Here is a 22,519-nt window from a genome sequence, read left to right on the forward strand (position 1 = left end):
AAATGCTTGTCACAGCACTTGATGCATGTCCAGATGATGAACTGACATTGGAATATGTTAAGGGCAAGCTTATGGATGAATATAAGTGTAAAACAGTAAGTATTAATAATGACAGTACCTCTGTCGCAGTCTGCTTTAAAGACGAAAAATAGGAAAAAAAACAGTAACATGCAACAAGAGGCATGTGAATGTTTTTTGTGAAAGAAACAAGGTCATTTAAAAGCAGACTGCAGAATCTGGAAAGCTAGAGTGCAAAAACAAACTAAAGTACAAAAGGCCAAAAGTGTGAAGGAAGAAACTGATATTTCTTCAGATAATGAATATGGTTTCAATCCAAAAGTTGCACCTCATCGTTACATGCATTGTGTGTTTATTCAGAAGCTATGAATCACATGACAAATGACAGGAATTTATTTACCTTGATCAGCGTAAAACAAAAAAAATCATCACAGCTAATGGGCAAATAATTGGAATCAAAAGGAATAGGAGACAGTTTTCTTTACTGTCCTATTTTTCAGAGTGTCACCAGAAAGATACATGTGAAATATGTCCTGTTTGCCCCTGTTCTTGTAACTCATTTTTGTCAATGAATAAGCCCACAAAACAAGGCAATGCAGAGACCTTCCAAAGATGATAGTTGTGCCATCACAAAAGGGGATATTTTACTTGCAAAAGCTAAAATTACAGATGAACTGTATCAGCTGAACTGCAATGAGGTGGTTAATACTGCCAAGGAGGAAAAACATTCAAACTGCATTCACATATGGCACAGATTACTTGGGCACAAAAGTTCTGACATAATAAAGACGTTAACTAAGAATGACTATGCAACTGGAATAAAAAGTCAAACCATGAAATACACCAGCTATATAAAAGGAAAAATTACAAAAAAAGCCTTTCCAAAGCAGAGTAACAACAGAGCTAGAAAAAAACCTCTGGACCTAATTCATTCAGATCTTTCAGTCCAATGGAAAAATTGAAACCAGGAAAGAATAGGTATTTTCTCACTTTTGTAGATGATTTCTCCAGGTATACTACACTATATCTGTAACACAACTAAAGAGAAGTACCAGAAACATGAAAAGTATTTTGTTCAAGCAACAAATATGGCAAATTGCTGAGTGTATTGCTCACAGACAATGGAACTGAATATATAGGTGATAACACACAGAGATTCTCAGAAGGCATGGCCTAATATTTCTAACTACTTTACCATACAACCCAGAACAAAAAAAGAAAGAATTACCATATTCTGAGAGTGGAAGAATCATGCTGTTTGATGCAGATATGCCAACCATATACTGGGGGGAGGCAATTATTGTATGACCACTTGCTATCTCCAAATTTGACTACTAGGAAAAATCAATGTAGAAAACTCCATATGAACTGTGGCATGGAAAAGCCCCAAATTTGAACCATCGAAAAAGTTTTGGAAGCAAAGCCTATGTCCACATCCCAAGAGAAAAACATACAAAATGGGATGCTTGCGCAAAAGAAGGTGTACTTGTGGGGTACAGTGAATCTCAAAAGGGATACAGAATTCCACACCAAGATACAAACAAGGTAACCATCAGTAGAAGTGCAATTATCGAGTAAACTTCAGTGTGTTCACAATTACGTGAACTAACACAAACGCTTAAAACTGAGGGAAATTTCATGTGTCAAAATAACATAAGCAACAGAGTGACCCAGAGATAAAAATTAACGCAGACGATCCAAATTCTATAAAATAAGAGACCAAGCCACAAGAGGCTTCAATCAGGAAATCCACCAGAAGCAATAAAGGCATCCCAGCCAAACGTCTGTCTTACGATGCTCATATAGCAATAAAACTAGAGCCAGATTCATGGGATGAGATGCAAGGACTTCCAACCCAAGAGAAACAAAAGTGAATCAGAGCATTTGACAAAACCACCTACAAGAAACAGATTTATAGAACTGAGATCCAAAATGGGACTAATATAAAAAGTAGCTGTTGAGTGGGGGTGTTGGAATACAGTATTCATGTATTTTATAACAACTACTTCAGTTTCAGTAAAGATATATTCTTCAACCAGTAGATGGAAATGTTTATAGGTTTGTAGCTGCATCTATGATAGAACGCTATGCTTTTTCTTTATAATAAAGTTCCTGTTTCCTGGTTTCAGAGAAGCTGCAGATAAACATGTGTGGGCTGTGCACTGGCTGTTTTGTAAGGCTATATATAGAATTTTTAACAAGGTTAAAGTAGAGTCACTTGGGAAAAGAAATACATTTTAAAATGATTAATGAGATTTCTTCTTTAAGTTCCCTGCCTCCCTCTTCTACTTGAATTACTACTATGTGTTTCTACTATAAGCTTTATGAGATTTAAAAAGTATGTCTGTGAAGGTTTTTGGTTATCCAGTTCATGGTAAAGCTGGCAGAAGTTGGTCACATTCAACTGGACTTGTCCTACGGTGTTGAAAACATCGCATCACTCATCCAAGCAGTTTCTTAAGTTCAAACTAGTGTCAGGAACCTTCCCCAGTATTTAGAGCCACATGGAAAATTCATTCACTTATATCCAATCATCACTGTGTCATGAACTGTGTTGAGGTAAATGCTGATTTTCCAAAAACATGGTGGGAGGAGTTACATTTTGAGAAAACACTACCCATTTTCGGTACAAGAATAACTGCTATGGACAGAAACACGGTCATGAAAATTAATCACCATTGTCTTCCGTTTGTAGCAATCCTGGACATGCAAGGGATAATGAGGAAGGTCTAGAATCTGTTCAAGGAAATAATAGTCATTAATTCAGATATGTAGATGATAGGTCAAGATAAAAACAAGGCAAGTACAAGAGTAATCAACACACAAAGATTACTGGTCCACTTTTGCTCTCAAATATACTGATACACATCTAGCTTGTCACTGAAAGTCCAAAAAACAAATGAGTGGATGACCACATTCCAATAAAAAAATTCCCGTATTGTTAAAATGAACTAATATAACAGGGGGAATGAGTGGGTAGTTATCCACTATTTTTTTTGCGGTAAGTAGAAGCTTTTAGTGAACACGAAAACTCAGTAGATAAGAATATCAAGTGGTCACAAGATGTTGCAACAATGACTAACAACTACTAGCTAATACTAACTACTTCAGCAGAAGTGAAAAGTTTAACACAACAACCAAAATGTATTGATGAATAGTATGGAGGTCTAAACTAACACAAACAATTTATCTAGTTACATAAAAGAAACATTATTAAGAAAGTTCTAACATATTACAAAATACAAACAGTGAGACAGAAAAGACATAAGACAAACATTTAAATATAAGAAGTGCAAAGGATAAATCTCATAATTACCATGGAACTGTGCGTACAGTTTCCATTCTCCTAACTGGTGTTTCAAAAGAACCTCTTTCTGCATCTAGTGTCTATAGTTATAGACCTCTCCTCCATTAGCTTTCATGGAGTAGCTCTGATTGGTTGGCAAATCTATTCCCTTTCATAATTGGCTATCTTCATATCCCCTGTATTTGGAAAACACCAACTCTCTTTAAGGCAAATCTTTGCACACCATTTTTGGAATTTAAGTATGCCACTTCATTACCTTTTATTTGGAAATGAAGTATTCATGAAAGGCTGGCTTGCATATCTAAATGAGGCATCCTTTGAAGTTGATATTTGTGAAGCCAACAGGTTTGAGTCCCATTGTTACATAAACTAACTCTAGCAACCGTCTGAAAGAGGATTCTCAGCAGAGGAGTGTCAAGACTTCTGTTACACAGTAAAGAAATTGTCATGGTGTGAGGTCAGGTTCAGAGACCAGTAGCTATAGCAGCAGACCAACCAACAGGATAGGTAAACAAGCAGGTATTCACCAGAACTCCTGATGGTGGAGATGGATTTTGCTGCGTGCTAGTACTAGGTCGCAGTTCTCAGGATCACCCCACCAGGAAGTGAACAAGCCAGGATCCAGTAGCAGATAGTAGCGATCTAGCAGAAGCGTAGTCAGTAAACAAGCCAAGGGTCAATAAAAACAGTAGCAGGTTGGCATGAGGCAGAATCGTAGTCAAGGAACAAGCCTAAGGTCGGTAGCGAAGGTATGGACAGCAGCAGAAGAGTCAAAGCGAGATACTGGCTGGAGAAGGCACAATAATCTGGCAACCAGGAAGTGCATATACATGGCTTAAATCAGGAAGTTCATGGGAGGAACAAGGAGTTCAAGGTTCATCAGAAAACAAGGTACAAGGCAGGATTGTCCAATAGCTCAGGAAGAGTGTTGTCCAGCATCCCAGGTAGCTCAGTGAGAAGAGTTACTGCCTGACACAGTCAAGGTTCCAAGTTCAACTCCAAGCCCTGACAGAAATTGTAATTAATAGAACATTCCCTCTGGCAACTTAAACCATCCCCAACTATCTGTAGAACAGGGATTTATGAGAAGACATATTACATACCCATACTATTACAGCTCTAACTGAAATATTTTCATAATCACAATATTATTTACAGTAGTTAATGGAGATTCACATAAGCTCATTATCTAACATAACCACTACTAGTGCAATTTAAACTTTTTTTATGCATGAGACACTGAGCTCCCCCAAATCCCATCATTGGATATACGTCTCAAAAGGCATCCAGATAAAAATAAAGTAAAGTAAACAACACAAATTTTGAAATTTGTTAAATTATTGTATGGGGAAACCAGGTATGCAAAAAGCATTGATTTTTAAAAGAACACAAAAAATTTTACTGCTCATGACAGAGATGAGCAGCAACAGAACAGTAGGCTGTCTTGCATAAATTAATTAAATACTAATATACATGGTGTGTCCAGAAGGTAATGAGAATGATATTTTAAAAATTCTTTAATTTAACATTTTTACAATTGAACATTGTCTCCTTCAAATTATGCGCCTTGTGCATGTACACAATGATCCCAGAGATTTTTCCATTCTCTGTATCATCCCTGGAAGTCATCAAGTGGGATGGCGTTTAAAGCCTGTGTAGTGGCTCTTTGGACGTTATCCACTTTACCAAAATGGTGTTCTTTCAAACCCTTCTTCATCTTTGGGAATATGAAAAAGTCACAAGTAGGGGTTTTAGGGTGGATGGGGAAGTACTGTGATGTGTTTTTCAGCCAAAAACTCTCTGACAGCCAAAGCACTGTGACTTTTTGCATTGTTGTGATGAAGGATCCAAGTTGAGCCAATCCCTTTGATTCACTGTTTGACCAGTAGGTACAAATTTCTTATGCACAATTCCACGAGTGTGTGCTAGCACAAGCTAACATTGTGATGATGGGTAGTCAGCAATTTATGGTGATTGCTATGGTAATAAAGCTTGTGGTAGATACTGTATATGTATTTAATAGTGTTTTGGAAAATTGTCTGAAACACCCAGGCCTGATTACTTTTATATGGGGGACATTTTTGTTCAGTTTGGGGTCACAACACTAAATAATATGCAAATCCTGTTCAGAAGGAAAAAAAACTGCCAGATAAAGCTAGGCCAGATAGGGACATTGGTCCATTTTGTCAAACCATTATTCTATGCAGTCATTGATTAGGTAGCTTTCCACATCCTGAATCAACTTTTCCAGCCATAGCTTTAGGTTCTAGTCTGAAAAATCAGCCTGGTGCTGCAACTGGTAAAAACATGCAGTGTGCTTACAGTGAAGCACACGGACACAGCACAGAGTAAAACAGCACACAGTTAACCCTTTGACTGCCCCTCATGTTAACCCCTTCCTGCCCAGTGCCATTAGTACAGTGTCAGTGCTTTTTTTTAGCACTGATCACTGTATTGGTGTCACTGGGGATGTCATTGACACCAAATCAGTTTCCCCCAGTGTCAGAATGTCTGCTGCAGTCCCACAGTCCTGCTATAACTTAAAAAATTAAAAAAATCAAATTTCATCAGAAAGTTAGACCATCATGTATTCTACTACATGCCTTTGCTAAAAAAAATCCCAATACATGTAAATTAATTGGTTTACATGAAAGTTATAGTGTTTACAAATGGTGGTATACATACTGAAATTTTTTTATTAAATGTTTTATTTTTACGGGTAATGGTGGTGATCAGTGACTTATAGCCTATAAGTCACTGATCACCACCATTACCCGTAAAAATAAAACATTTAATAAAAAAATTTCAGTATGTATACCACCATTTGTAAACACTATAACTTTCATGTAAACCAATTAATTTACATGTATTGGGATTTTTTTAGCAAAGGCATGTAGTAGAATACATGATGGTCTAACTTTCTGATGAAATTTGATTTTTTTAATTTTTTTACATATTTAATAGCAAAATGTCAAAAATATTGTTTTTTCTCAAAATTGTCAGTCTTTTTCTTTACAGCACAAGAAAAAAAAACACTCAGACAATCAAATACCAGTGAAAGAAAGCTCAATTCGTGGGAAAAAAAGGACAGAAATGTAATTTGGGTACAGAGTTGCATGACCACGCAATTGTCAATTAAAATAACGCAGCACAGTAACGCAAAAAAATGGCCTGGTCAGGAAGGGGGGTAAATCCTCTGGAGGGAAAGTGGTTAATGATGATTATTACTGAGTTTGTAATAAAATATGTAACATTTAAGAGCATTCTCCAGCAATATGAAAGTAGAACTGTAGGTAAAACGTTTTTCTTTTCATTTTAGATTAAGGGGGGGGGGGGTATTGAGGCAGCACTCAGATATTGCAGAGTTTCCCTTTAAACTTTCATATTTCTAGAAACCTCTACTTGCAAAAGCAAGGTCACCAGCTCACTCCCCCCCTCCATTATTTCCTGTGAAGTAATGTGTTCCAGCTTCTAGCTGGTATTCTTATCTGTAGCTGGTACTCAAGGACATATACTGCACAGTTTAGAAAGTCTTTTCAATGTGCAGAAAGTGAAAGAGGAAAAATATGCATTGTGACGTAATTGTTAATATGTATTCTTTGTGAGATGTTTTTCTAGGCACTTAGCTTTGCAGACATGAGTCTGGCTAAGTCTCAACCAGTGCTGGTTAAATAAAAGGTTTGTTTTCCTCAAGTTCGTGTCCGGAGTTTAACTGGTATTCCCAAAGTTGCCACTGCAGTATAACCACAGTGCAAATTAAGGGAATTCCTTAGGGACTCCAGGTCACCCGAACTACTGTCCCCATTGGAAAATTTCCCCACTATTACTTTTCTAGGCACAACCAAAATTTGGGGTTTCTTTTACTTTCAATTTTGATGATAATAGTAAACAGGACTAATAGAAGTGCACAGGTGTTCTAATCTCTCTCCACTCCAGCCAAAGCTAAACAAAACATTTTGCCATTAGTTTTACTTTAAAGGCATGCTGGTTGGTTAATTGGTGTATGTTGAAACTGACCTTAACATGTGTGAGTATTTATGTGAGATGGGGATCATAGATTGTAATCTCCTTGAGGGCATGGACTGATGTGAATGTACAGTATATAAAGCACTGCATAAATTGTCAGCACTATGTAAGTATCTGAAATAAATAAATAAATAAATAAATACAATAAATATTCAATACAGGAGACAAGAAAGATTTATTTCATAAGGTACTTACATGCCTATGTCTAGGACAGCTTAAACAACAGCAGCAATAAAAGTGCCCCATCTGCTATTTGTGGTTACAAATGTATTTAGTGTTTGCCTTATCAGACCAGTTTTGGCCTTATGTAGATTAAACCAGTAGTATAACTTTCCAAAAGAGGGGAAGGCTGCTGAGAGGAGTCACAAGCTTAAGGTTGAACTCTGGGCACAAAAACTCTTGATGAATATATTGATGAATACTGTATATTCAACAATAGTCACAAAATAAATCAATCCATGTTTTGTACACCAAATGCCTTTACAAACCCAGTTATGACCTGGTAAATGTATCAATGACATCATCACTGTGCTGTACATACATACAGGATGCCCACAGAAAACTACAGGAGGGGGCAGAAACAAGACAAGTCACTCTGCACAAGGACAGAAGGAAGCAATGATGGGGCTTTATTGCAGTAAGGTTCTGCACAGATCTGGGAGAAATACTAAAAGCACATCTAGAATCATGGAAGAATACACAATATTTAGACAATATTTGTTTATCCTGGATTTCAGCTTTAAAAGTCGGGCTATAGACACACAGCTGTCTTTTGTCCCATTGTTTTGTTATTCCCTAGAAATCGGTGATCAAACATATCATGCACAGATGAAGATCACAAAGAATGCTTGCTGTAGAGAGCTACTGTTATTCTTAAATGCAAGTTGGAAAAGAAGGAGAACATAAACAATGTATGATGTTCTCTTCTCTTGCTCTACTCTGTTGAACCCAGTAGTAACATAAAGAGAAAATAATGTATGTAATTGCATAAAGCAAAATGTAAGTCCCCAGAATAAAGCCAAATACAAACAAGCATGAAAACCTTCATTTGTAAAAATGAAAGTGATTCTAAAGTCAATTGTGGGGGGGCGAGGATGAGCTGAGCTGTGTGTGTCTATAGCACCAGTGGGGAAACCCAGAAGAGAAGGGTCAGGACCACTCTGTACAAAACCCTTACACAGAGCAGACATGTATAATATTTTTTTGTGCCATAAAATTGCCCTTTAAAACCACATTTACCTGATTTCTATTTCAAAAGATCCAGTTTAAGAGAAGGGATACTATATACACTCAAAACACCCAGTAGACATAACACAGTGAGATACTGTCAATCACCACAGAGAGGTGATGTAGAATAAGGATGAGATTCAGGTTTGCTGCAACCAAGAGCTTGTGGTGAATCCCCAGGATTCGCAAAGTCCATGGTTTTCAAACTTTGGGCAAAAACTTTGCAGAATCACTGTTAGAAACAAGGAACAACCCATAATGCAATGCATAGTCTGCCTCTTATCAGTTGAGTCAAAAAAGAAACTATGCTGAAGGGGAAGATAGCTCTACCCTCTTTCTATAAAAAGGTTGGCTTACAGCAGTCAGATTGACAGTGTGCTTTAGAGCTGTTAGCTAGTGCTGAACATCATATATTCACCTGAAACTATGCAGTTATACTCTGTACTACACCTTTGTCAGCAAGCATCTCTGTCATTGTTGGTGGGTGATGGTGGGAGATGACACATGAATACGCAAGTCCTAGTGTGCAATTGTCTCCTCCTTCTCTTTATTTCAGATCTATACATTCAAGAAGCAGCCATGCATTTGACAACAGAAGAACAGGGCAGTACACACATTAAGCCTTCACTTGTAGAAAAAAAAATATTGGGGGAAATGCCAAGTAACTACCCTGTAAAAATAGGTCACATGATCACATTTCCCTGATTTGTTTCAAATGATGCAGCCTAAAAGGACAAATACTACATAGGCTCAGATTCATCAGTCACAAATGGATAGGGCTTCATGATTTATGAAAACAGCCACACCGAAGCAACTCTGAAATGCTCATAATAAAGTGCAATAAATCAATGTATCGATGGGGAATCCATTGCAAGTTTTGTGACACCCTATTTTAAGGAGATATACAAAAAGCTTGCTTAAGAAGATAATATTAAAGTAATTTCTTCTACTTTGCACTGTTATATATGGTACAGTAAGGAATAAGACATTCAATTAAATAGCAGCACAGTGACTTCTAGTTTTACAGCTGTAGAGATGTTAGAGAAAGTAGACCATCTAGAAAGAAATGCAGAAATAGGCATTCACAAGTAAATTCTGCTTTTCCTTTGGCAGTTATAGCTTCGTGGACGACAGCCAAGCTTCAGATTGTTCTGCCAGCACAAACAGGCAAGTATTAAAAAGGAATACTAATTAGGAAAATTGACTGGCTCATGCTGACATTGTTCTTGTACAAATGCTTTTGGGGCTGAATGGAATTATCACATAGAACAAAAGGCAATCTTATTTGGAGGAACATAATGCTGTTAGGTAAAAAGAGCAGAACTAGGTAGAAAAATGTACAGTAAATATGCTATAACCTAACTGGTGAACATAAATGGAAAAATCAAATACAGCCTCAAAGAACTTGCATATTTCAAACATATTAGCAGAGTTGCTATAAAAAATAGATAAGCATTTTCTGCTCCAATGTAATTCTATATTCAAACCTGTTTACAGTACCTGATCCTAAAATCAGAAGCTCTGGATTTATCTCCTGAGCTTTTTGAACGTATTGCATGTGCTATTCTAAAAATTGTCATCAATAAAAGGTTAATGTGCAAAATGTGCTTACCTGCTGAAGAAATATTGAAAATGTAAAAACCTACCTTAAAATTGTATTACAAACTACTACACCCATACTTTTACAGTAATTCCTTTCTACTACATAACAGATAGAGTTAGGACATACAAACTGGCTAGTGTGAAGAGTGCTTGAAGCTGGTTCATGTACCTGTTACAGACGAGTACAGGAATCTTTCGTTGCCCAACAATAAAGTCAGAGTTTCCATACTGGACACTCATTCCTCAGTGCACTCCCTTCCAGCCACTGTGCCTGTCTCACTGACAGAAGTATGGCTGAGGATTTTTGTAGTGGGGTTGGTGGAGCCGGATGGAGGACAGTGAGACTAGTTTGCCTAGGTCAAAACCTGTTGCCAGAGTATCAAGTTAATTTCCTAGCCCAAGGTCTAGTCCATGTTAGTTTCTGCATTCCTGCTTCTCTGGTTACCGACTTTGCCTTCTATTTTTTACTACTCTTGTTCGCTGGCCACCCTGACCTTTGGTCTGTCCCAATTTTTTTAATTGTTTGTCGACTCTGTACTACATTCTAGTTCTATGCCTGCTCAGCTGTCAATGTCACTGGCCTGAGGAACTTAACCTAGTCCACTGACCATGAGTTCCTTTCTCCCTGCAGGGTGCTTAGGTGAAGATCTTAGGGCAAGTCCTTAGACTATGAGCCTCAGACCTTATCAGGACTCACAACCTCGAAATATGCAGATAGCATAGAGGGTCCACCATCCAGTTTGTCTGTTACACAATTAGGCATCAGAATATTTCATGTATGTAGAGAATCTATCAAGATGGATTCAAATCACCAAACACGTTCAAATGTGTTTTGTTGCAAGTTAGCATGAGTTGCAGGAAGGCAGTCCATTCAATTTGAATGGCCTGCTGTCACACCACAATGGACCTTTTAGGGCAACTTCAACATTTTATTCCAAGGCACAACAAAGTCCTTTGTGGTGTGTTGAAGCTGTGCAGTGGACTATCATTCAAAATGAATGGCACTGCAAAGTTGCTTAAATAATACATTTAAAAGGAAGTGCAAACATTTTATAGAAATAACGTAAACAAATTCTTTTCATGGCATTTGCTCAAATAAAGACTTGTTTGAGAACCATCAACACCATTAGCTAAATGTATTTCTTCAGTACAAGTACTAATTTATCAGTACCTCAGAACACTTTTTATTTTGGCTTATCATTGCTAGCAAACTTACTTATCTCAGCAAACTCTACATTGTTGCTTAGGGTCAGATCCCATCTGCAGAACCAAGCTTTATTGCAGAAACTTAATTTTGAAAGTCCTAAAGAATTTTTGGGTACCTATCCAACAAGCTTCATTTGCAATACTGAGTAAATAGAAAACCTATATGCTTTTTTGGGTAGTCAAGGCAGTTTTAAAGCTGAACTTTGGAATTATTCACCCATACCTCCCTCTTGCCATGTAAAGCTACAGAAATACATTTCATTTATCACATTCCCATAAACTATCTATTAAAGTTAATGGGTCTTCATATGTGACGACAAACTAGGAGCTCCAAAGAAAAGATCCACCAAGGCAGCATTGACATAAGGACATTAATGCTGCCTTCTGAAAACTAAAATTGGTACTTACATGACTGATCACCCTGCTCAAGGAGAAAAATCAGTGGTGACCGATCTTATTATTGGAAACTGGTTCTTCTGCAATATTGATGGGGCCTTTCAAGCAGCAAATGAGTCAGTACTGATCAAACTAAATAAGGATTGAGATAAACAAGGAGTTGGTAGTTGCACTAATACAAAATTAAGGCAATGGATTTTTTTTTTGCATGCATTTGTTTTGCATAGAATAAGGAATGATTTTACTGTGGGTTTCCTGCCATAAGTGGAAGTGCCTCTAGTTAATTTCTGTATTTGCATTAGTAGCTAGGCTGCAGTCAGCTTAATCATGTGTTTACCTTTCCTATGCTCTGCAGGATTTTCTTAATCTTAGTTATTGATTGCTTCTCTCTGCTACTGTTGAGGTGTCTCCAGCAGTCAGTGTGAAAAGAACCATTAGCTTAGTTATGAATATTTATCCACTTTAGCCCATCACTGAGGAGTTTGTTCAGTAGTGTAACCTGAGGAAAGGTGATAATTGTTTGGCTCAACTTTCCAGAGAGTTATTTTCTCCTTTGGGCTCTGTCCAGATGAAGCCAGTGTGGAAGAATTTGTCAGGTTTCAGTTGCTTTCTGGAAGGTCTGTTGAGAGGAAACTGGATAGGTAGACATCTGCCTACAGGGAGCATCTTTAAAGGAATATTCTATTGTGGATGTTGACCAGGAGTGACAGCAGTTGCCTCTGGATACTACAAGAAGGATTCACTGCTCACAAATTAAAGTACTTGTGGCTGCTATCAAAGAGTCAAGGCTATAGTTTCTAGAGAGAGAAAGAGCAATTGCAAAAGAAAGACTGTGACTGCTCTAACAAAAATCTGCCCTTCCAAAGTTTATTCAGCTATAAAATTACAAATAAAAATTAAAGTGACTAGTGCCCAACTTACTCACCAACCACGAGAGTCAAATGTTAGCCATCCACACCATTACTTTTATACATGGCTCTAATAGAGAGATTTACCCTCATTTACAATATCAGTACCAATGGTTTGAGTGAGGGAAAATCTCAGGCAGAAAGCAGACAACGGAGACACAGAAAGCAATAAAATATGTTTTATTATTTGAGTGGGGGAAGACTAGAGCCCCAGTTAGCTTTTTATTGCTGTTGTTATCCCTGCTGAAGATTATACTATCACTTTCTGTCTTGAAGACTATTGTCACCTGGAAAGTAAGGGCAGTTCCTTCGGCAGAGCCCTATATAGCAGTAAAACCTGACAGAGGTTCTAATGCGCCACAACTCTAGCTTTAATTTAAAAAGTTTAGGCTGGACATATACCATCCTTCAGGAATTTTGATTTAAACCTTGGCAGTGTGGTTTGTTTTAAGGTTTTCTGTTCACTAACATGGCTTGTCTGAAAGTACTTATATTACCTGCACAGATTCTGTAGATTTTAAGCTTAATCCCAAAATTCCAATTTCAGATTTGGAAATAGTTTAGCACAGAAATCACAGAGAAAATGAAAATGTATTTTTGTTGTTTCGATTATATTGCATTTAGACACAGATTCCCAACTCCAGCCCATTAGAATGAATAGGATTAAAATCGCACCACAATAAATCTCACAGAAATCTCACAGGAACATGGACCCCGCTCTTGTGCAATTCAGGTGTGAACTAGCCCTTAAGAAGACTAAATGTGATTTATAACATCATAAATGTAGAAAGTGTAGTGCTAGAATTATGTGCAGAAAATTCAGAGTTCATGCATGTGCTCATATGTGCATTCTGTCTTTTATGCCCACAGAAATGTACATGCCCATGCAAATTAGCCTGACAGCTGGCACCATGTTCCTGACATAGAGTCAGGAAGTAAAGTGTGACAATGGAGATGCTAACTTGCAAGTAGGGTATCCTTTCACCTCAGCCTTCAGCCCCAACCATTAAAAACAATTGGTTATCTGCTCCTCCTTCTACTAGTCCCCCAGGTGTCCTCCCTGTGCTTCATTGTAAGCTAAATCAAGCACCATCCACCTATATGGCTGGGGAACCAGTAACTCTACTAGAGCCTCACAGTGGGTTTGATAACTCGATATAGCAAATCACAACTAACTACAAAATGAAACCTGTTTTCAACATCAGGCATTTGTGGTACTCTTAATAACAATAACCTACAATTTCCCTGGGTGGTATTTCGATTTAAAGCAGAGATAAATGCTCACCTTGACACATTCAAGTCAGGATATGCCAGATCGGAGAAAGTCTCTTCCTCATTCTCCATAACCATGACCTGTAATGGGGAAGATTTTTCCCTCTCAGAGGCCATCTCTGTCTATAGGCCTGAAACTAGATGATTGTCATCATCAATATTATCTTCATTAATGTTATCATCTTCATTAATATTTGTGTCTGCTGGGTTTTGCAGTTTGTCATATGTTCCCACAGTTCCAAAACTCAACAAAAGGGAAGAAGCTTGGCCTTATTGACAGGTAGGCACAAGAAGTTCATCCGCCATGATTGGGACATGTAAAGGACACCAGGGATGAAACTTGGATGGGTCATATACTGTATCTCTCCATTATTTGGGTTGTGGTCCTTTAAAGGAGCATTGGGAATGGAGTCTGCAGGAAGGAGTTGTTGTCAGAAAACTGCTCAGACCATATGTGGAGTAGTAGAAATTTGGAAAATGAAACACATTTTAAAGAAGCAGTTTGAGCTACTAAACTGCTGAGCACCGCTGATAGCTGTCTCTGTTGGGAAGTACACAAAATGCTCTTGGACTGGGATACCCCTCCTGTCAGTAAAAACCCTGTCAGTGATATATTATCTAATTTTATACTCGCAGAAGACTAGCTGACTTTATTTTGTCACTGTGCCGATCAAAAGAGATTTTTCCATTTGCTGCTGGAAGCATTATTTTGTTTGACTTTTGGAAAAATAAAGCAGGTTTCTGTTTATTGTACAGCTGTACTGGTAATCCCTGACCCTCTGAATTTACATTATGCATGTGCTACATGTTGTATGATTTTAACCAGTGGAAATATGGTATCTGGTGTTGTAATAAATGTACTTAATACCAATCACTCTGTGAAATTTCTGTGAGCTAAACATGAGTCCTGGTCAGGTCATCCAGTATAACAGCTGCAGCTCAAGGTGTGTGTATTCCTTTTAACCTTATGGGTATAACAGTAATTGTTCATTCTGTAGTTGAGAATGAGGACCTGAACCCTGGTGGTTAAATTCTGTGGCTGCCAAGTTTGTCTAATTAATAAGTGCCAAGTGAGCCATCTGGAAGCTGATCCTGAACTTCACCATGGTGGCCAAGAATCAGGACCTGCTGTGTGTGGTCAGCATTCATCAACAAGCAGCAATGTTGAAATGTTATATATATATATATATATATATACACACACACATAGTATATTCTAAATATATATAAATATATACACACACACCTTTTTAAAACGGTATGCTTTCAATGTCTTTTCTTTCCAGGAAATTAAATATAAGCAGTGTGAAAGCAGCCCAATGACTCACACACTGTTGACAGGTTGTGTTTTGTTTGATTTAAAATGCAGACTAGTTTAATCTTTGAAATAAGTGTGACTTGAATAAGAGTGATAGTTATTTCGAGTTGTCATTAAAATGCTACACCAGGGGGTTGATTTGCATGTAGACTGATTACATTTAGTATCTGCTCATGTATCTCTGCTGAATCAATGTCACTTCATCAACACTTTGAGATTGCCTCTCCTGTTTCTATTAGAATCACCTCTTCTTTTGCATAGAGATGTCTGAGCAATCAAATACCCATGAAATAGGACGCACAACATATCCTCTATTGCCAGCTTTCATTTGCATGCAAGAGATTTGCATTTCTGGCAGGGAAATGTCACTTTAGAATTAAAAAAATAATGTTAATGTATGATTTGACCTTCATCTTCATGAAAGGAGAAAGCTACTTAACTGCCATATCCTTTTCAGTTGTAAGCAAAATGCCTTGTGCAAAGTTATGTTATTGTAATTATAAACTTGATAAAGGCACTATTCCTGGATTTTCCAATTAGTGAGTATTGTCACATATGTAATTTTCTGATACTTCAGAAAAAATGTAACTGTACTCCAAGAGGGAGTTGTAAGGGCAGCTAAGGGAAAAGTCGACATGACTGGGTCTTGCAGAAGAAGCACTTACTGTACCTTACTGGAGGGGTGGAAGTCATGGGGAATGGGTCAAGATGGCTGTGGAGAGAGAGGTTCTTACCTAAGATCAGTCAGAGCTTAGCCAGTCAGACAGGTTTCACCCTCCCTCATTCATCTGAGCCCTCCTTTTTTGTCTCCTCCCTACTTTCTTATTCCAGCATTGGTCCTTTAGTAATAATGTTGTGATATTGAATTTATTTATAGTCAGTTGTATTTATTTTGGGGTCTCTTTAAAGGAATTCTGGTTAGATTTTTCTTAGAATTGCCGATTAGGCCTTTTTCAGGTATGGGAGTTCCTTCCCAAAATTTATTTTTGTTTGTAATGTTGTGGTGATTCGGCTGTATCTGGAGTACCTTGGTGGGTAATGAGACCATGTACAAACAGTCTGATAGGAGATTGGTGGCAGATACAGCCAGTTTTCTTATTCCATGTGCCTTCAAAGACCTTAGACCCAGAAGGAGGTCAGTTTTCATATGTACCATATTCTTGAATAAAATTTCTGTTTTGAATGTATTTACAATAAAGTATCTGTTATGAAAAAATAAAGAGAAACAGCGCAAACATAGACCTCTAAATAAAATCAATATACAAAGTGCAAACATAAATGAAAAATTGATCAATAGTGAAGTCCATCAAAATAAACCAAAGTTCAAAAAATATCAAAAAATATTTGTGCAAAAAGAAATATTTTCAAATTCTTCTTCTATTATAAAGGAACTTCCACCTTCCACCCGTGAAAACCAATATCAAATGCACTCACCAGATATAGGTGAATAAAACGCCTCTTAGGATTTTTATGGGATCCTAAACCCTCTTTCGTATCCACTCTATAGGAATCCTCCTCTCCAGCATAGGCTCCACAATCCGACCAGGGAGAAAAAAATCTCAGATAGTGTAATATTGTAAGACACCATTCATAAGTGAAATCAAGGATTAAGGCCACTCACATTAAATTCACTTTAAAAAGGCATATTTATTAGGACCAGCTTCTTTCAGATGAACAGTAGATGCAAGGCAACCTCCCACGGAATCTCACATCACAGCTCCAGGTTACAGCAGAAGCTCTACAAAGACACCGCATATACAGATCCCAAAAGATGGCCGCTGGAACGCACCGCTCAGCGTGCGCTCCACTCACCGGAAGTGACGTCAGACGTACGGAATAGAAACAGGAAATGCGTCAACGCGTTTCGCCCCTCCCATCGGGCGTTCTCAAGTATCTGTTATGGCTATTTGACTCCCAAAAAAGAATGGTTTTCATCTGGACAATTTTGGTATTTTTGGGGGTTTGAAGAAAAAGGTTGTAAGCGTCCTTATCTGCTAAAAGCCAAAAAAAACCCCACTTGCAATCTCACCAAATCATAACCATATACACGTTTTTAGAAAAAATAAATGAATATGTTTGGTGTAAACTAGGACACCATTTCCAGAAGCTACATTCCTTGTACTACCAGAACAAAATAGATAAAAATTCAGTTTCTATACTTGATCTGCTAAGCAGTATCCAAATTTGAATGACACAGTCAATCTTTCCTAGCAGGCCAGCTACAATAGCTACTCCCTCTAGGTTTTTTATGTATTTTATTTATTACAAAAAAACAAGTATTCATTTAGATTATTATACCACTATAAGTGCTCTACTGAAGCAAACTAGCCGTTGCTAGTTTGTATCCAGCAGATGTACAGTATTCAAGGTCAAATAAACTTTTTAAAGGAAGAAGTCTACACAGTATCAACTGTATATGAAGGCACGATTTTACCACTAGCAGAAGATTGGGTCAAAGAGTAGTTTTATTTTAGTTATTTTTATTTAATTTAGATTATTTACATGGTATTGAAATAAACTTCATCCTGGTAATGCACTTAAATAAATGAACTTACCTTGCTGCAGCCAATAACATTTCACTAAGCAAGCAAACAAAAATTATGACAAATGTACAATACATAATCTTTATTATAAAGACTACAACTTTCAGAGGCTTTTTAAGTATGCAGAATTTTACGAGTAATATTTTTGAAAATGTATGCTTGATTGGCCTTGAGTTCAGAATTAATTCTAAATCTTAATTATCTTCTTCTGTTCCTTGATTTTAATTAGCTTTGAGAGAGCGTTTCTGTGAACGAAAAAGCTGAATACATATTTTATGAAAATGGGAAATACATATATATATATATATATATATATATATATATATACACATATATATATCTTTTTAAATCTTACTGCTATAAAAAGTGCTTCACGTTTCTAATTGCACAGGAAATAGAAATTTGATATAACAGCTTTGGAAAAGAGACAAGTTAAGGTTAGGCATCCAAAAGCACATGCAAAAACTATTCAGATCATTTCCTCAGTAAACAGACAATTTTAAATATTTAATCATGTTTAAAACAGTTTGTGTGTTGAATTTATAATTACATTCCATTATTCAAGTGATGAGGATATTCCTGTCTGTGTCTCTGTTGCAGTTTTTACCTAACTTCCTGTTTGGTAACTATTTTGAAGAGGAAAGAAAGTGTTAAGTAAATCTCTCCAAAGGAACCCCAGATAGTGTAAAAACCCAACAGGGGTTTTAAACCCTCCTCACTCCTCCTAAGACAAAAGAAAAATGTCTTTACATACAATAAAATTTAAAATTTGTTCATATATTTCATTTTCACTCATCTGTTGAGTCCACAAATTTATTACTACTTTCCCAGTGCTTTTGGTACAAGTGTGACTGCAATTCTAGTGATATATATCCTGGTTGGGTCTTTCCCAAGTGATTCTGTCTCTGCAAAAATGTATCTGGTTAGGGCAATACGATACTAATTTTGTCTTTGTTGAAATGTACTATACCTGGTTCTGTCAGTATGGAACTAAATCTGGTTCTGCTACCAGAACTGTATAAATGAACTTACCTTGCTGCAGCCAATAACATTTCAGGACCAGAACTTGTCTCTGTCAGGAAATTTTTACTGTAATTGTGTTATGCTTATTTTGAATAGTCTTCCTTAAATTTGATTTTGAGGAGAGACAGCAGACAAAGCAGTTGTTTTGCTTAGTGGGTTATAAAAGAGTGGGGCAAGGGCAGGAGATGTATGGTGTTCTTGGTAATGCACATTATGGATATTGCTGGATATACATCAAATTTGCCTCTGCTCTGTACAGATTTCTGGGAATATAATTATTAATGACACAAGAAAAATTATATTAATTTTGAGAAGTCTTGATCACAAACAGGGCATTCCATGGTTGCACAAAAGAAAAATTGCATTTTGCAATGGGATGGTAATGTTTAGCAATGTTAAATGATAACAAATATGGACCAACTATGTATGTTATATTGATTTTCTTAAAGGCTGGATTTTTTACTTTAAAAATCTGCTACAAGCACACGAATATAAGTGAAGCTGGTCAACGCTCAATCCTTCATTATTCCTGTTTCCTCTAATAATCAATAGGAGACGAGTTGGCTGTTAAAAATCCTCTTGCCCCCTTATTCTTGTGTAAATCAGGGCAATGCAGGTTAAATCCCATCTGGTCCAGTCTGGTACATTCTTCAGTACTTATTTACTTATCTTCTTATCTTCTTTAGTAGAGAAGATTGCTTCAACAACATGGCCAATCCTACTTTTATTTCATCAGACTTAGTGGCCTTGGTTTCTTAAACAGAATTTTCTCAGATTACCTGAAGCTTTTTGGAGTGATTTTCCTTATAGTGAGAGAAAATCAGTAAATACACAGACATTATCCTATTCTATCCACAAGGAATTTATTAAAACAAAGACATTTCCATTAATAAAAATGTTTTTGAAGCAGAAAGCAAAAACCAATATAATGCAAGCCAGAAAGGAATGGTTATTGAACATTATGCGGAGCTCTTAAAACTTAAATTGCGTTTTTTATCATTAACTCAACACTTGCCATTTAATATCCATAATCATGCAGTTCAAAATTTGGACAACAGTTTTTTCAGGTTACACGTGCCATCTGTCTGTATTAGTACAGCTGTTTATAATATTTTAGCTCAGTTGGGTAAAGAAATTCATGATAACACCAGACATAAAGAGAAAGTGAGAGAGAGTTACCAGCCATGAAAAACGGAAAGTCGGTTTTCTTGTCTCTGCTCTATCCAGCAAAAGTGACAAATTTTTTACATAATATATATTTTGGTCCCTACTGTCAAGGTTTCTTACAACTCTCACCTTTTATTGAAATGTTTTAAACTGGTAGGGTTGACATCTTTCTCAATACTATCTCTCTCTTTTAGAGTTGTGTTGAAAGCCAGCATGAAAATATGCAACATCTCCAAAAGGCCTCTTCCTAACCAATAACACCACAAAGCTTTTAATTCACTCCTTGGTCATCTCTCACCTTGAGCACTGTGACTCCCTCCTCACTGGCTTAACCTTTTGACAGGCTATTTCCTCTTCTGTCCATCATGAATGCTGGTGCCAGATTCATCTACCTTACCAACCATTCAATTTCTGCTACTCCTCTGCCAATCCCTTCACTGGCTTCCACTCACCCAAAAATTAAATTCAAAATACTAATAACTTACAGAGCTATTTAATTAAGCTGTATTCAAATATTATAGCATTCTGTCTTGCCACATGCCTTCCTCATTTTAGAGAAAGAGAGAGGCTAGGGATAACACAATGAAGACCCTAGATCTCAACCATTTAGTTAAGTCAAAGGCTCAGAAATGGATGATTTTGTCCATAAATGCTAAAAAAGCCTTTGACCAAGTCAGTTGTGATTTTATGTTTTATATATTTAGGTATTTAGGCATATGAACCACTATGTGAGTGTAGATACCAGCTTTGTACACTAATCCCTCAGCCAGAGTGAAAGCTAATAGGACATGTCCACAAATTTCAAAGTTCTGGAAGGGGGTATGGTTGACAGACCAAATATTTAAAGATTTTCATGTCACTTAAGACCCTGCCTTGTTCCTACCACATCACAGCACATTACTGAGACTGGAAAACCTTAAACTGTATTAAAAGATTATGGCATCCTGTCTTGCCACATGCCTTCCCTGTCTCATGCATACTGATCAAGTGGACTTTGCCAAAGCTGGAGAAACTAGGGACCACACGACAAAGACTCTATATCTCATCCACTTAACTAGGTCAAAGGCTCAGTTGATTTTGTCTACAGACACTAAAAAAGCCTTTGACCAAGTTAACTGGGATTTCATGGCAGAGGTCTTCAGATACATAGGCACAGGAACCCCTATGAAAGCACAAATACTAATTTTCTACATTAATCCCTCTAAGCCAACCAAACTGAGAGTTAGTGAAAGGTAATGGAGTTATAGCAGACTTGTTTTCAAAATGGAATGGCACCTGCCAGGGATGCCCATTATTCCCCTTGATTTTCTTCCTGAAACTCCTCCTACACAGGATAAGAGACAAACCTGACATAACCTGCTGTCAGGGCAGGGGCTGTGGAATGGACAGGCAGGCCTAGAGGCAGGGTCATGCACTGACTGATGACAACCACCACCCACAGACCGGAGTCCCCCAGGGCGCGGAGTCTAAGTCCCAGGCTGCCTTTCACCAGGGCCCCTGATGGTGGGGATAAACTTGACGCAGCCAGGAACCAAGTCTCGGCCCCCGAGACACCCCAGCTGCGGTAATGGCCACCGCCAATGGCGTGTAGCTGGTAGGAATCAGATCAGACAATAGCGTAGTCGGGCAGGCCGGGTCGACAACAACGGGACAAACGGTACAGAACAGTAGACAAGAATCACAGGTCACAGGCCGGGTTCAGCAACGGGAGGTCAGATCAAAGGAAAACGCAGAGAATGGTCTAGTCACAAGCCGAGTCAGATTCCAGGAGAGTCACGAGAGTATACACAGAGCTGTTGCAACACTAACACACAAGACACGAATGCAAAGGGCATGTGCGGACAACAGACTTATATGTAATCAACCACACCCCTCTGGGGATGGACCTCAGAAGCCTGAAGGCATAAAAGACTCCCACCATGCTCTTTGCAGAAACCAAGATGGATGCCAGCACATGGAGCAGCACAACCTCTGGGAAAAGGTAGAACCTTGACACCTGCATAGCCCATGATGACGGTTTATCTCTTTTAAGGTAGCAGCATATTCCAATGGTCTCTTATTCTTTATGTCCATCCTGACCACTTTGCTTCTAAACTTACACGCCTTTTACAATATAATTTTTAAATTAATTTTCAAAAATATGAAGCCCTTAATATTAATGTCCTGTAACGTGAGCTTGACACAGTCAAAAATAGTTTTCCATTCTGCTGGTCTTCCATTTCAATCAAATACTTAGGCACATACTGTACATATATCTTGGAAGACCTAACTAAAATTTACACTATATTGCCAAAAGTATTGGGACACCCCTCCAAATTATTGTTATTATACAGTATTTATAAAGTGCCAACAGTTCACTGCGCTGTACATTACAATGGGAGATGGAACATGCGACAGTACAATAACAATGCGATACACGAGGGGTTCGAGGGCCCTGCTCCTTGGAGCTTACAAATCATTGGATTTAAGTATTCCAATCACCTCCATGGCCACAGGTGTATACAAT

This window comes from Staurois parvus, unplaced genomic scaffold (assembly GCF_062004578.1).
Source record: "Staurois parvus isolate SC_StPar_1 unplaced genomic scaffold, SC_StPar_1.0 ptg000004l, whole genome shotgun sequence".
Lineage (NCBI taxonomy): Eukaryota > Metazoa > Chordata > Amphibia > Anura > Ranidae > Staurois > Staurois parvus.